Here is a 14,102-nt window from a genome sequence, read left to right as displayed (position 1 = left end):
TATCTAGATTTTTCAGTTGAAAAATTAATTTTTAAATAAGAAAATTATTTCTCTTTCAGAAACGCTTGGAACCTTTCTGATAAATCTTGGAAACGCGCTTAGTTTTTTAAAATTTCATTGACCTAAATTATAGAAAACATTTCAAAGCTTGCGTCCTGTCCAATTAAATTTTTCTCCAAAAGTCTCTGAAGTTATAGAATGAGTTGAATTTAAGTTACGAAATCTGCGAAATTCTTGGCAATCAACGCTTTTGTGGCCGACAGAAGTGGTCGCCCACGGAATTCACCTCGTGGTGTTAAATATTCTAGTATTTGGTTGAAAATTTAATTATTTTCTTTAAAATTCAAATTAAATTTTATTTTCATATTATGCACACCCAAAGATTGTTAGTTTGAAATGGTCTTCATTTCAGAGTGATTTTTTTTATAAATTCTACAAAATAAGTCAAACCGGGATTTAGTGATCCTCGATCCAGTGTTTTCGAGAATTGGTGTCGTGCTTTGCTGATTGGCGAAAGGAGTGGCAGGGGTTGTACGGTGCTCACTCCGGCGTGTCAAAACAGGAGCGTTGCGGTAAGGTGGGGTACCCTAACTGTCAATATTTGGAACTACGCCATGAAGTTGCGACACTTCACTCACAACGAAAAACTTTACCCAACGGTTTCGAATTAATTAGTTACTGTGAGATCTCTTGTTAATATTTAATTTCAATTTCAATTTCTTCTGAATAGTTGTCAATTGTTGGAGCTATTGTAGCAAGCCAATAGGCGTATTCTACAAAGAAACAGAAAATAATTGCTGGATAGACAGAGAGAGAGAGAGAGAGATCGTTTTTAAAAATTATCATTGGAACACAATCTGATCTTCTCTATCTACCTGATACGATAGAAAAATAGATCTCGAAACAGTCGTTTTAATTTTGGCCGCACCTTTTTGTAACCACACTGTCAAGTGCTGACGTGAGAATAGTGAAAACTGTGTTTTTCGTGGACATTTAAGCTAATATTTAGAAAATTAAGTTATTTTCTATTGAATAACTTCTTCGTGTATCTGGTTATGAAATAGCATAATACGTTTTTTATAATGCGCTGTGCAAAAATGTGTGCTTCCAACTTTGAAGTGTGTTTCAAAGGGTATTGTTGTTTAAAAGAAAGCTCTCCTTTTAAAAGAGGTGCTCCATGTACCAAAAAATTGAAATTAATTATGCAGGAAAAACATTTATTTGAACGTGCAACCGAAAACTTTCATCTTCATTTCCATTAAGTATTTAGTTTACTTTTGTCTCCGTATGAGAAAATTAATTTTCAAAATAGTGTTTACCACGAAGCAAAAGTCACCGGAAACAGTACATACGCCCCTCACTGTTTACGTTCGGAGAGCCTGGATTTTATTAAATCTTCAGTCCCAAAATCGAAACTAAACATAACTTTGACTATATTTTAATTTAATCAATAACTTTATTTTGAAAGCTTCTCGAATTACAATTTAATATTACCACTTGCGTTTTTGTATGCTATTTTAACATTAAATATTGTCTGAAAAATGATCTACTCTCTTTGCTCCACTGGGAATCGTACCACAGAACTTCCGATGGCCAGTGGGGTGCTTTTCCATTAAGCTATTAGAGCGATCTGAAGAAGAATCTTCTTTCAGTAATACACGCTATTTTAAGCGAGATTTTATATTTATGATACGAGCAATTTAAATGGCTCTTTATTAATATCAGAGATGCTGTTGGCTTGAGATAGCCGTGTATTTCTAAAAAAAAAGATTCCTTTCTCGATCTGTCTCACAGCTTATTGAAAAAGCACCGGACTGTTAATCGGAAGTTCTGTGGTTCTACTCGCAGTGGAGCGAAAAGAGTAGATCCTTTTCAGAAAAAAAATTAATTAGAAAATTTTTTTAATTTTATTCTTCATCTATTCTGGAATGACTTGAGGTGTTTTCTGTTATTTGAAGAGATCACTTGATCAATAGTTTTTATTTTTATTTTCAAGGAGGGGAAATGATATTTACACTGATTAATGGTAACTATCCCTGATGATAACACCGATTCCTTTGAATTATATCTGACGATTCAACTTTTCCATTAAGCTATTTGAGAGATCGAAAGAAAAATCTTTTTTCAGAAATACACGCTATCTCAAGCCAGATGTTTGATTTATAATACGATTAACTTGAAAAAATCTGTATTATCAGCAGGGATAGTGTTGGCTTGAGATAGCGTGTATTTCTGAAGGAAGATTTCTCTCTCAGTCTCTTTCACAGCTTAATGAAAAAACACCCGACCGGAAATCGGAACTTCAGTGGTTCTATTCCCAGTGCAGCGAAGAGAGTAGATCTTTTTTCAGAACAAAAATTAATTTAAAAATTTTTTAATTTTATTTTTCATCTAGCCTAAAATGACTAAGTATTTTCGGTTATTCAAAGAGACTACTTGATCAATAGTGTTCATTTATTTTCACAAGGATGATGAACTGATATTTATACTGATTGATGGTAACTATCTCTGACGATAATACAGATTCCTTTAAATTATATCTGACGATTTAATTTTTTTTCAATTTAATTAACGAAATTTGTAATGTTCTGAAGTATTGCTTATATGTATCCAACTTCTATAATAGAAACATTCTTCGATGAAGCTTGGCTTGTCTTTCGTTTTGACGTGTAGGCATCCTATATTACGAGCTTGTTAAGAGAAATTGCACGCGAGCACGAGAGAATCTCACTTTCCGGTTCGAAGAGGGCAAGGTTCACCAGAAGCTCAAATTCTGTAATTTAAAAGAGCCACGATGGACACAAACATGATACTTGGGCGGCTATGGTGTTCTGGCAGCATGCCACGTACTTTATACATGCTCGTCAACTTGCAAGATGCGCCGTATTCTTCGTGTGTTACTGTTGTAGTCTGCACCACTGCACCGCTACCAAAAAGAAATATTCCAACACGCGAACACCGGAAACTATATTGATAGGACAGTCATTCGAGCCAAAACTATTTAAAGTCAGTTTTAACTTTTATTCCCTTTATGGAATGGGGACGAAATATTTTGTGTAAAGTAATTTCAAACAAAAATTTTCGAATCAAAGTTCTTTTTTTGAAAGATCTCCTTCGATACTTTCGGAATCTAACCACAGAAATTCCGATTGGCGGCTGTTAAAATAATCGCCGTATTTCTGGAAAAGGATTCCTCTTTCGATCTCTCTAGTAGCTTAACGGAAATGCCGTGGACCGGCGATTGAAATTTTTTTGGTTCGGTTCCCAGCGGAGCGACCGAGAAAATCTTTTTTCAGGAAAAAAATTACTTATAGCTGCAATTTCGTCTGGAAAGACGTTAAAAATTTCTATTATTCTCTGATGATAATATAGGGTTCTTAAAAAGAATTTTTTCGTAACATCTGTTAACATAATTCGTGTATTTCTGAAAAAGGATTCTTCTTTTGATCTCTCTAGTAGCTTAAACGAAAAATATTCAAATGGCAATCCAAAGTTTTGTGGTTCGATTCCCAGCGAAGCGAGGGAGATTTCTTTTTTTTTCTAGGAAAAGTTTTTTATTCTTCTTTCAATCTCTCTATTAACTTAAGGGAAAAGCACCCGTCCTGCAATCCAAAGTCATTTAGTTGAATTCCCAACGCAGAAAAGGAAAATATGTTTTTTTAGACAAAAATTTAATCCAATTTTTCAGAAAAAATGTAATTCAATTTTCTTTAAATGATAGGTCCATCTAGTGTGAAAAGACGTTAAAAATTTCTGTTATTGTCTGATGATAATACAGATTCCTTGCAAAATTGCTGTACGTAACGCTTGGAAAAATAATGCGCCTATTTCTGAAAAAGTTTTCTTCCCTCAATCTCTCTAGTAGTTTAAGAAAAAGCATTTAACCGAGAATCCAAAGTTCTGTGGTTCGATTCCCAGCGGAGAGAAGGAAAAGGTCTTTTTTCAGATCAAAATTTAATTGAAAAAATTCTGTATTCATAAGTCCATCTGGTCTGAAAAGACGTTAAGAATTTATGTTATTCTCTGATGATAATAAAGATTCATTGTAAAATTTGCATATGTAACATTTGGAAAAATAATTCGTGTATTTCCGAAAAAGGTTTCTTCTCTGGATCTCTGTAGTAGCTTAAGGGAAAAGCAGCCATCTGGCAATCCCAAGTTCTGTGGTTTGAGTACCATCGGAGAGAAGGAAAATATATTTTTTCAGAAAAAAACTTGATTGAAATTTTTTTATTCCTAACTCCAACTAGTCTGAAAAGACGCTAAGAATTTCCGTTATTCTCTAACAATAATGGACATTTGCTGAAAAATATGAATACGTAACACCTGGTAAAATAATACGTGTAATCCTGAAAAAGGGTTATTTTTTCAATCTCTCTAGTAGCTTGAGGGAAAAGCACCCAACCGGCAATCTTAAGTTCTGTGGTTCGATTCCCAGCAGAGAAAAGGAGGTCTTTTTTCGGAACAAAAGTTAATTTAAAAAATTCTTCATTCAAAGATTCATCTAACCTAAAAAGACGTAAAGAATTTCTATCATTCTCTGATGATAATACAGATTACTTAAAAAATGTCTTACAAATTCTGTACGAGAAACTAATATGAAGCATCATAAAATCGATTTTTGTCGTTCATATTATACAATATGCAGATCCAGAACTACTATAAATTTCCACTAAATATTTCAGCAAATTGTCGATAATATAGTCGGCCTTACCGTCAATATGAAATTAAATCAAATTTTTTAAAACATATGAAAAATAAATTCATGTTCTAAAAAAAACCCTCAGTCTATCGACTAACACTTGCGGATCTGTTTCAATTGTCGATAGAATCTATTATTTAAAAAGGAATTTAATTTAAAAAGGAATTTTAAAATCACTTAATTTATGTGGTCATTAAAATAGACTCTTACAGAAATAAAAATGAAAGAGTTATTCTTATACCTGAGTCAAAAAGCTTTTGAGCGTTAAAAAAAAATTTCAGTTATTAATAGTGTTGCATTTCGATACAACTCCAAATATTTTGATTGTTCCCGTTCATTTTCGAAACATATTTTAAAACGAACTATTCGTAGATTCATTTATGAAGAAAATTAATTCTACTTTCAATAATTAATTTGTTAAATAAAAAAATAATTTATTTATAACTAAGACAATTAAACCAAATTGAATGTTCATTAATCTACATTTTTTTAACTTTCTGAAGAGTAAAAGTCGTTCATTTATTAAAAAGGTGGTTATTATTAATTACTCTTAATTTATTAATCCAAATTCTAAATAATTGGAATCCTCCATATTATTTTAATTCTTCAGAAATATATAAATATTCTACTCATCATAAATTAAAAAAAACACTAGTTTGGAGTAAATTAAAAAAAATTTTATAAACTTTCGAAAATCTTTTAAAGTTTGAAAATATTTTCAATTTTTCCAAACTTCTAAAATTCCAAAATACCTTTAAATCTGCCTGGAATTATTCTTAAAATTGCGTAAATCACAAAAAAAATTTAGAAATTGACTCAAAATGTTAAAGAATTTTTTGAAATGTTTAGCTATATTTTGAAATATTTAAATTTTTTTCAAAAGTTTGTTTAAAAATTAATTTTCCGAAAAAAAAATATTTAAAATTTTCACAAGAATCTTCGGAACTGTTTGTTATTTTTTTAAACCTTTTCAAAATTACCAAAATTCTCCAAATTTCCTTTCAAAACCTCTAAAAAATTAATAAATTTTTGGTTGCAAATACACCTCTTTAATTGATGAATCATTTCTGGGTTAAAAATGCATCTTTTAGCTTGAATATTTAGTAGACATTTTTTTCAAATTTATATTTTTTACTTTAAAATTGAACAAAATTGGAGAAATTTCATAATTTTCGTTCAATTTCTTTTTTTTGGTCGCAAATTCATCTCTGTAATTGATAAATCATTTTTATTTTAAAAATTCGTCTTTTTTCTTGAAAATTTAGTAGAAATTTTTTTAAGTTTATATTTATTATTTTTAAATTGAACTACTTCGTTGAAAAATCGTCGTGATCAATCAGAAATTAATTTTTTTATTAAGCCTTAAAGGTCCCTTTGGGGTCTTCAGTGTCCTGACTTAATAGGAAATTAACTTATTGTTTACAATTCTTTCTTTGTTTTTTGAAATTGAACTAGAATCTTTCTTGGATAAAAATTTACCAATTTTTTCACATATTTTTCTAAAATTCATGCGTTTTAGAAGAAATAACATCTTTCTTGAATAAAAATCCAACTGTTTGGTTAAAAATTCAACAATTTTGTTGAAAAGTCATACTTTTTTGTTGAAAAATCGGCTGCTTTGTTCAAAATCAAAGAATATTTTAGAAAATTTACTTTTTGTTTAAATCTAATATTTTTGGGTTTAAAATCCTTTCTGGCTGAAAATTCAACTATTTTTTGAGAATTTATTTTTTTCTTTTTAATTAAAAGTGCGTGTATATTAAGAGAAATTCCATCTTTTATGGATAACAATGCAACTATTTAATTTAAAATTTAACTTTAAAATTCGTCTTTTTGCATTAAAAGTTTAATTTCTTTCTTAGATACTTTTTTTAAAATTTATATTGTGAACTTGAAAGGTCAACTAGCATTTATTTTGAATGAAAATTCTACTATTCCAAAACATTTTTTTTTAATTTATCCGTTTTGGAAAAAAAATCAACTGTTTGGTGAAGAATTCAACAATTTTGTTAAAAATTCATTCTTTTTCTTTGTGTATGTTCAACTATTTTGCTTGAAAGATTTGATTAAATCATGTTCTTAAGAAATCATTTTTTGTTAAAAGTATATATTATTATTGTAAATTCATTTATATAATTGAAATTGTAACAGCTTAGTGGAAAGGCCTATTTTAAGATTGATTTTTTTAAGTTGAAGATACTTCTTTTTGAGTAAAAATAATTCTTCGGACTTGAAATTTAATTCTTTGTATGGCAAATTGCATCCGTTTCGACGAAAATTAATTTTTTACTAAAAAATCATGTTTTCTGTTTGAAGATTCAAGTATTTTTTGAAAACCCATCTTTTATAGAATAAATTACTTTTTTGTTCTAAATAAATTAATAATTTGAAAATTTGTATTTGAAATAACTAGTTTATTCCGTTTATAAAAAAATCGATGCTAAAAGTATTACAATATTAAAAGAACAATATTGGAATGTTAATGATCAACGAAAAAAAATATTAGTCAAGGAAAAGTGAGAGAAATGTGGAATATGAAGTTCTCGAATTCTTTGTATTTTTTTGTATTTTCTTTTTTCCTAATTATGTAAATTCTTTTAAATTCTGTAAATCGTTTTGAACACTATGAATTATTTTGCACTCTGTGAGTTCTTAAAAATATTCAAAAGATATAAGTGAGTTTCAACTAACTCGAAAGGTATTCTAACGATTTTTAAAAAGAATAAAAAAATCATTTTTAAATTCAGTGATATCGCGAGAATTCAACAAATGCAGAGGAATTCAGAGAATGAAAAAGACTTCACAGGGTACAAAAGAATTCAGACTTCAAACGAATTTACAAAATTCAAAAGAATTTAGTGAATTTCAAAAGAATTAAAAGAATACAAAAGAATTCACATAATTTAAAAGATTTAAGAGAATTTTAAAGAGAGCATAAAATTTCAGCAGAATTCAGATAATTATAGAAAAGAAAATACCAAAGAATTTATGGAATTCAAAATATTTCTAAGAATTTCAAAGACTTTAGAAAATTCAAAATAATTTAGGAGATTTAAGATAAAAAAAAATACTTGGAGAAATTCAGAATAATTTATGGTGTAGTGTTAATATTTCAAGATATTAAAAAAAAAACTTCAAAAATTCTGTAGAATTCAAAATATTCGAAAAAATAATTCAACATGTATTATAATGATTGCAAGACAATTGAAATTTTTTAAATTCAGTGATATCGTGAAAATACAACAAATTCAGAACAGTTTAGAGAAATGACACAATTTTGAAACAATTCAGCGAATTAAATAAATTCAGAAGATTTCAGAGAATTGAAAAAAATATAAAAAATTAAGAAGGGTCTTAAGAATTCGTAAGAATTTACAAACTTCCAAAAAATTGTACAGAATTCAAAATAGACCAGAGAATTTAAGGAGCACAGATAATTGAGAACAATTTTAAAAATTCATAAAATAGAGTAGAATTCTTAAAATACAAAAACTCTGAATTCTTCTGAATTCTCTGAATAGTATAAACATTTTCTGAACACTTTAAACTATTCTGAGTTTGTTGACTTTTCGTGATATCACCAAATTTTTAAAAGTACTTTTTAGTTATTTTGAAGTTATCGGAATAGCCTTCAGGTTAGTTTGAATTCCTTTACGTCTTTTTAATATTTTTCAGCATTCATAGAGTGCAAGAAAACTTACAGTGCTGTTTACAATTTACGGAATTCAAAAGAATTTATATACTTTGAAAAAATTAAGAAAATGTCAAAGAATTAGAATAATTCAAAATATTTTAGAAAATTCAAAAGAATTGAAAGAGTTAAAAAGAATGCAAAGAATTAAAAAGAATTAAAAGAATTTAAAACAATTCGAAAAAAAATAAAGAATTCAGAATATTTCAGGAGTGTTAACAGAATATAAAAGACTTAGAGAAATACAGAACAATACATGATATATTGTAAATATTTTAAGGGATAAAAAAGATCTTCAAAATTTATGTACAATTTGTTTAAATGCTAAAAAATTAAAAATATTAAAATATTAAAATTACAGGAAATCTTTATTATTATTATTTTAGACTCTATTTTTTATGAACAAATCCAAAATATAAAAATTTAATTTGAGGACCGGGACACCCTGTATAACAAACAGGTCAAATTTTTATAAGCAAATTATTTGTTGAAAGAATGCTTTTACGATTTTTCTTAAAATGTACGTTTTTTAAAATTATTTTGCTAGACATTTGTATAGAAACAGTATAGTGATAAAGTAATTTCCTTTTAAGATTATTATTGTTAATATTATTAATAAATTTAATAAACAAATTCATTAATCAGCCATTTTTTCGAGAAAAAAAATTCGTTTTTTTAAATGTGTTTCTTTTAATTAGGAACTTTATAATAATCTTAGAAACCTGGTAATGTGTTGATGCATCTTACGATTTTTTTAAACAAATTCAATAAACAAAAACATAAATAGGGCATTTTTAAACAGAAACATTCGTTTTTTTCGATGAGAACTTTTTTAATTAGAAATTTTATGATAATTTCAGAAAAAATTTATATTTTATTCATTAATTTTTCCATTTTTAAAGCAATTTTAAAAAACAAATCCATTATTGAGGTATCTGTCTACTGTAAATTTTTTTTCGATGTCAGGCTTTTTAATCGGAATCTTTATTTTGATTATAATGATTTTTTAAAACTAATTTAATAAAATAAGAACCTTATTAAAAGAATAAAAGTAATGAAAAAGTCAAATATATTTTAAAATGTCAAAATACCTGTGAGATTCTAAGGCAATTTTTCCAATTCTGAAATATTTTTCATAATTTCAGAAATAATTCTAGTCAGATTAAAAGATATTTAGGAATTTCACAATTTTTGAAGAAAATAAAAATACTTTTTAACTTTCAAAGATTTTTAAAAGTTTTAAAAAAATATTTTAATTTATTTCAAAGCATTGTTTTTTTAATTTATAGTGAGTAGAAGATTAATAAAGAGAATTCCTGAAAATAAAACCAAGAATCCGAATACAAAATTTGGACAAACAGCATACAAGCTTTCTATTAATGTTTAAAAAAGATAACACTTTTGTGTTTTGTGTTCAAGGAAATCATGAAATTCATGTAATTCATGAAATTCAATAAAATTATAGAATTCCCGGAATATATTGAATCAACAAAATTCCATGAATTCCTTGAATTCCTCAAATCCGTAAATTCATTGAATTTTTTGAATTCCGCAAATCCTTTGAATTTAGTGAATTCAATTAATTCCGCGAATTCCAAAAATTGCATGAATTCCTTCAACTACATTAGTTCTGCGAATTCCATCGAAGTTCTTGAATTCAATACATTCCGTCATTACCATCAATTCCGCGAATTTCTTGAATCACATGAATTCGATGAATTCAATTTTTCTATGAATTCTGTAATTTCCGTGGTTTGCATGAATTTCGTGAAATCCCGAATTCCTTAATTTCAACGAATTCCTTGAAATCGACGAGTTTCTTGAATTCGACCAATTTCTTGAATTCTATATATTGCTTGATTTTCATCAATTCCGTGAGTTCCATAAATACCCTGAATTCCTTAAATTCCATGAATTCTGAGATTTCTGTGAATTTTGTGAATTTTATGAATATCGTAAATTACTTGAATACCGTGAATTCCATAAATTTCGTAAATAATATCAATTTTGTGAATTCCTTGATTTTCACGAATTCCCCAAATTCCGTGAATTTATTGAATTTCATGAATTTCGTGACTTCCATGAATTTCGGAAATTCCTCGAATCCGTGAAGTTTTTTGAATTACATTAATTCTGTAATTTCCTTAGGTACAATTATCCTCTTAGAAACGCTATAATACATGTATTAGAATGAAAAGATTCCAAACATTTTTTAAAGTAAATTTCTAAGATTGAAGAGAATTAGCAAAGATTAAAAATAAATTAGCACACATAAAATCTAGAAGTGCTATATTAAGATCAAACACGTTCACTTGACAAGGTTCTAAATCGATGCATAGTGGTATTCAAGAAGTTGAGAACATCAAACAATATCGCTTCTCTGAAAATACGCGTGAGTAGAGAATTCTCTCCGTAATTAGTTCGATGTAAGGGTAACTTAAACGAGGTCTAATTACGAAAAGTCATGGCAGGCGTTTGCCATTTAATTTTAGCTACAATTGAAGAAGAGTTGATTTTGTTGTTGAGTATATTGAAGAAAAATCAAACTATTACAAATTTATGTCGGAAACTTCCACTACATGTATTGGAAGTTTATTTTCAAATCAAAAGGTATCGCTGCAATACATAATAGTGCAGTTTTCAAATGTTGGCATTGGTATGATACCTCACTTGTATTGGAATTTTACAAAACATATCCAGCAGTCAATAGCGTTGATATTTCATAATTGTTAATTGATATATCGACACCTTCTGAAGCGAAAAATGAAACAAACAAAATGTAAATTACTTCTTAGAACTCTTGTTTCTGGCGAAAAAAAAAGTTTTCTGACAAAGCCACAAATATTGTTAATATATTGTACATAACGCGCTTATTTATGGAATTCAAGGAGTTTTTGGAATTCACAGAATTTACGAAATTCTTATAACGTCCGGAATTCACGGATATCATGGAATTAGAGGAAAACAACGAATTGACGGAATCCACAGAATTTATAGAATTCACGAAATTCACGCAAATTTCAGAATTGACGCAATTCATTGAATTGACAGAATTCAACGAATTTAAGGAATTTATGGAATTTACGGAATTCATACAATTTGCGGAATTCACGGAATTCACGTACTCTATAGAATTCAGGACATGCACAGAATTCATGAGATTAGAGGAATACACGGAATTTAACGGATTTTGCAGGAATTCACTCAGTTTGCGGAATTTACATAATTAATTAAATTCGAGGAATTAAACGAATTCAAGGAATTCATGGAATTTATAGAATACACGGAATTCACGCGATTTGCGGAATTTACGAAATTTAACGAATTTAGGGAATTCATAAAATTTATGGAATTTACGGAATTCACGGGATTCATGCAATTTGCGGAATTCACGTAATTCATTGAATTAGCAGAATTCACGGAATTTAGGAATTCAAAGAATTCACCGACATCAAGGAATTCTTAGAATTTAAGGAATTAATGAAATTCACGGAATTAATTAATAAAATGGAATTGACGAAATTCACAGAATTAATGGAATTCACGAAAATGATGGAATTCACAGAATTCATAAAATTAAAGAAATTCGTGGAAATCATGCAATTTATTGAATTAATGAAATTGATGGAAGTCATGAAATAAATGAAATTCATAAAATTCACGGTATTCCAGCTAATCAAGGAATTCAACTAATTCATTAAATCCAAGGAAATCGTGGAGTCCATGGAATTCACAAAATTCAAGGAAATCATGAAATTCAATGGATTAATTAAATTCAATGAAATTACGAAATTTAGTTATTATATAGAATTTAAGGAATTTTACGAATTGCTTAAATCCCTTGAATTCCGTGAATTCCATGAATTCCGCTAATTCCGTGAATTAGTTGAAATCCATCAATTCCGTGATTATAGTCAATTCCGCGAATTTCTTGAATTCCATGCATTCCACAAATTCAATCTTTTGTGAATTCAATCATGACCGTAAATTCTGTTAATTCTATAAATTCCGGGATTACAGTCAATTCCGCGAATTTATTAGATTCCATGAATTTCGTGAATTAAATCTTCCGTGAATTCCATAATTTCCGTGAATTCTATTAATTCCATAAATTCCTTGAAATCAATTAATTCCGTGGTTTCCATGAATTCCGCGAAATCTGAGAATTCCGTCATTTCCGCGAATTCCTTTAATTGGACGACTATTTCAATCTGAAAAGAAATTCTAAAAAAGAGAAAAAAATTATTTTTTTGGGCAAAAATTTTAAATAGGAAAGAAAAATGAGAAGGCACTCAACCAAATTCTCTTCCTTCTCTCTTTTATTTCTTTCGTCTTATTTGCTTTTATTATTATCAAAACAAAAAAAAAACATTTGTGAAAAATATTCATCAACTTTTCAGAACTCATTATATACTCTTTCCCTTTTTGTCCAATAAAATAATTTTTTTCTTTTATTTTTTATGCATTTTTCAGATTGCATTATCATTTTTTATTGGTTGTCCAAATTGGTCGTTAGATTCTTGGTTTTATTTTGATAAATTGGGAAAGTACTGGATGAAGATCTACTCATTTCAATGATCTTGAACAGTATAGCCTATAAATATTGATCGATTTGGACTACAGAATTTTTTTCTCTGTTAAGCCTCGCGCTTCGCAATCGAATATTTATTCTCTGAATTTGGAATGCTTGAATAAAACTTTATCCAAAAGATGACTTTTAGATCGCAGTATTTATATGCGTTTTCATATTCTGAATTTTCTGCTTAATTAAGTATAGTTAAAGATTCAGTTCCTCAAAGCTCTGTAGGCTTCGCGGTAAACATTCTCATCGGGACACTCGCGCTGCGCACTTGATTTTCGAAAGACATTTATAATCAGGTTTTGTGGCATTTTTTTCTCGTAGCTGTCATCTTTGTTCCACAAATTTTTTTTAATGTTATTTTTCACGAATCAAACAAAAATTACGCGTCCTATCAAGAAGTGACTTTTAACAAAATTGTAGACCTTTTTTTAGAATAACAATTTTTGTTGTATTATCTTTTTTCGTATCCTACATATTTTAACCTCATAATGGAATTTTTTATTTTTCATAATTTTATGTGCAATCAAAATGCGAATTTTGGGTATACCAAGAAAATTCCCAAATTTGTTATGACATTCTTGCAGGGCTTTTAAAAACCAATGTTTTTCTTCTCTCAACTTTTAGTCGTATCGTTCATTATTTGGTTTAAAATTTTGATTTTTGGTTGTTATAAAATTTTTTGAAAATACTATAACTCTAAGAATTTTTTATTAAAAAAAGTCATAAGGATAAACGGTTTTTTCTTTTTAATACTATGAACATCCATTAATAAAATTGTTATATTCAGAAAAAGTGGTCTCAAAAATTTTCAAAATGCGCTAACTTTTCGAGTTTTTATTAAAAATGGGTGCTTAACAAACTCGTCCTTTATTTTAGGGCCTTAAAAAGTGTGCCAAAGATGGATTTAATCAGTTAATTTTTTCGAAAGTTATTGTTCTTACAAACGGTCAATAATATAAGTACTTTTGAATATTATATAATTAACAAAACAAATTATATAAACAAATTACTTGTTGAAAGTATGTGTTTTTACGATTTTCCATAATTTCAAGTTTTTAAAATTATATTGCAAGAAATCTGCATTAAAACAATATAATGATAAAGAAATTTCTGCTTGAGATTATATT

This window comes from Belonocnema kinseyi, chromosome 1, assembly GCF_010883055.1.
Source record: "Belonocnema kinseyi isolate 2016_QV_RU_SX_M_011 chromosome 1, B_treatae_v1, whole genome shotgun sequence".
Classification (NCBI taxonomy): domain Eukaryota; kingdom Metazoa; phylum Arthropoda; class Insecta; order Hymenoptera; family Cynipidae; genus Belonocnema; species Belonocnema kinseyi.
The sequence above is the reverse complement of the archived record's forward strand: the minus strand, read 5'-3'. Positions refer to the sequence as shown.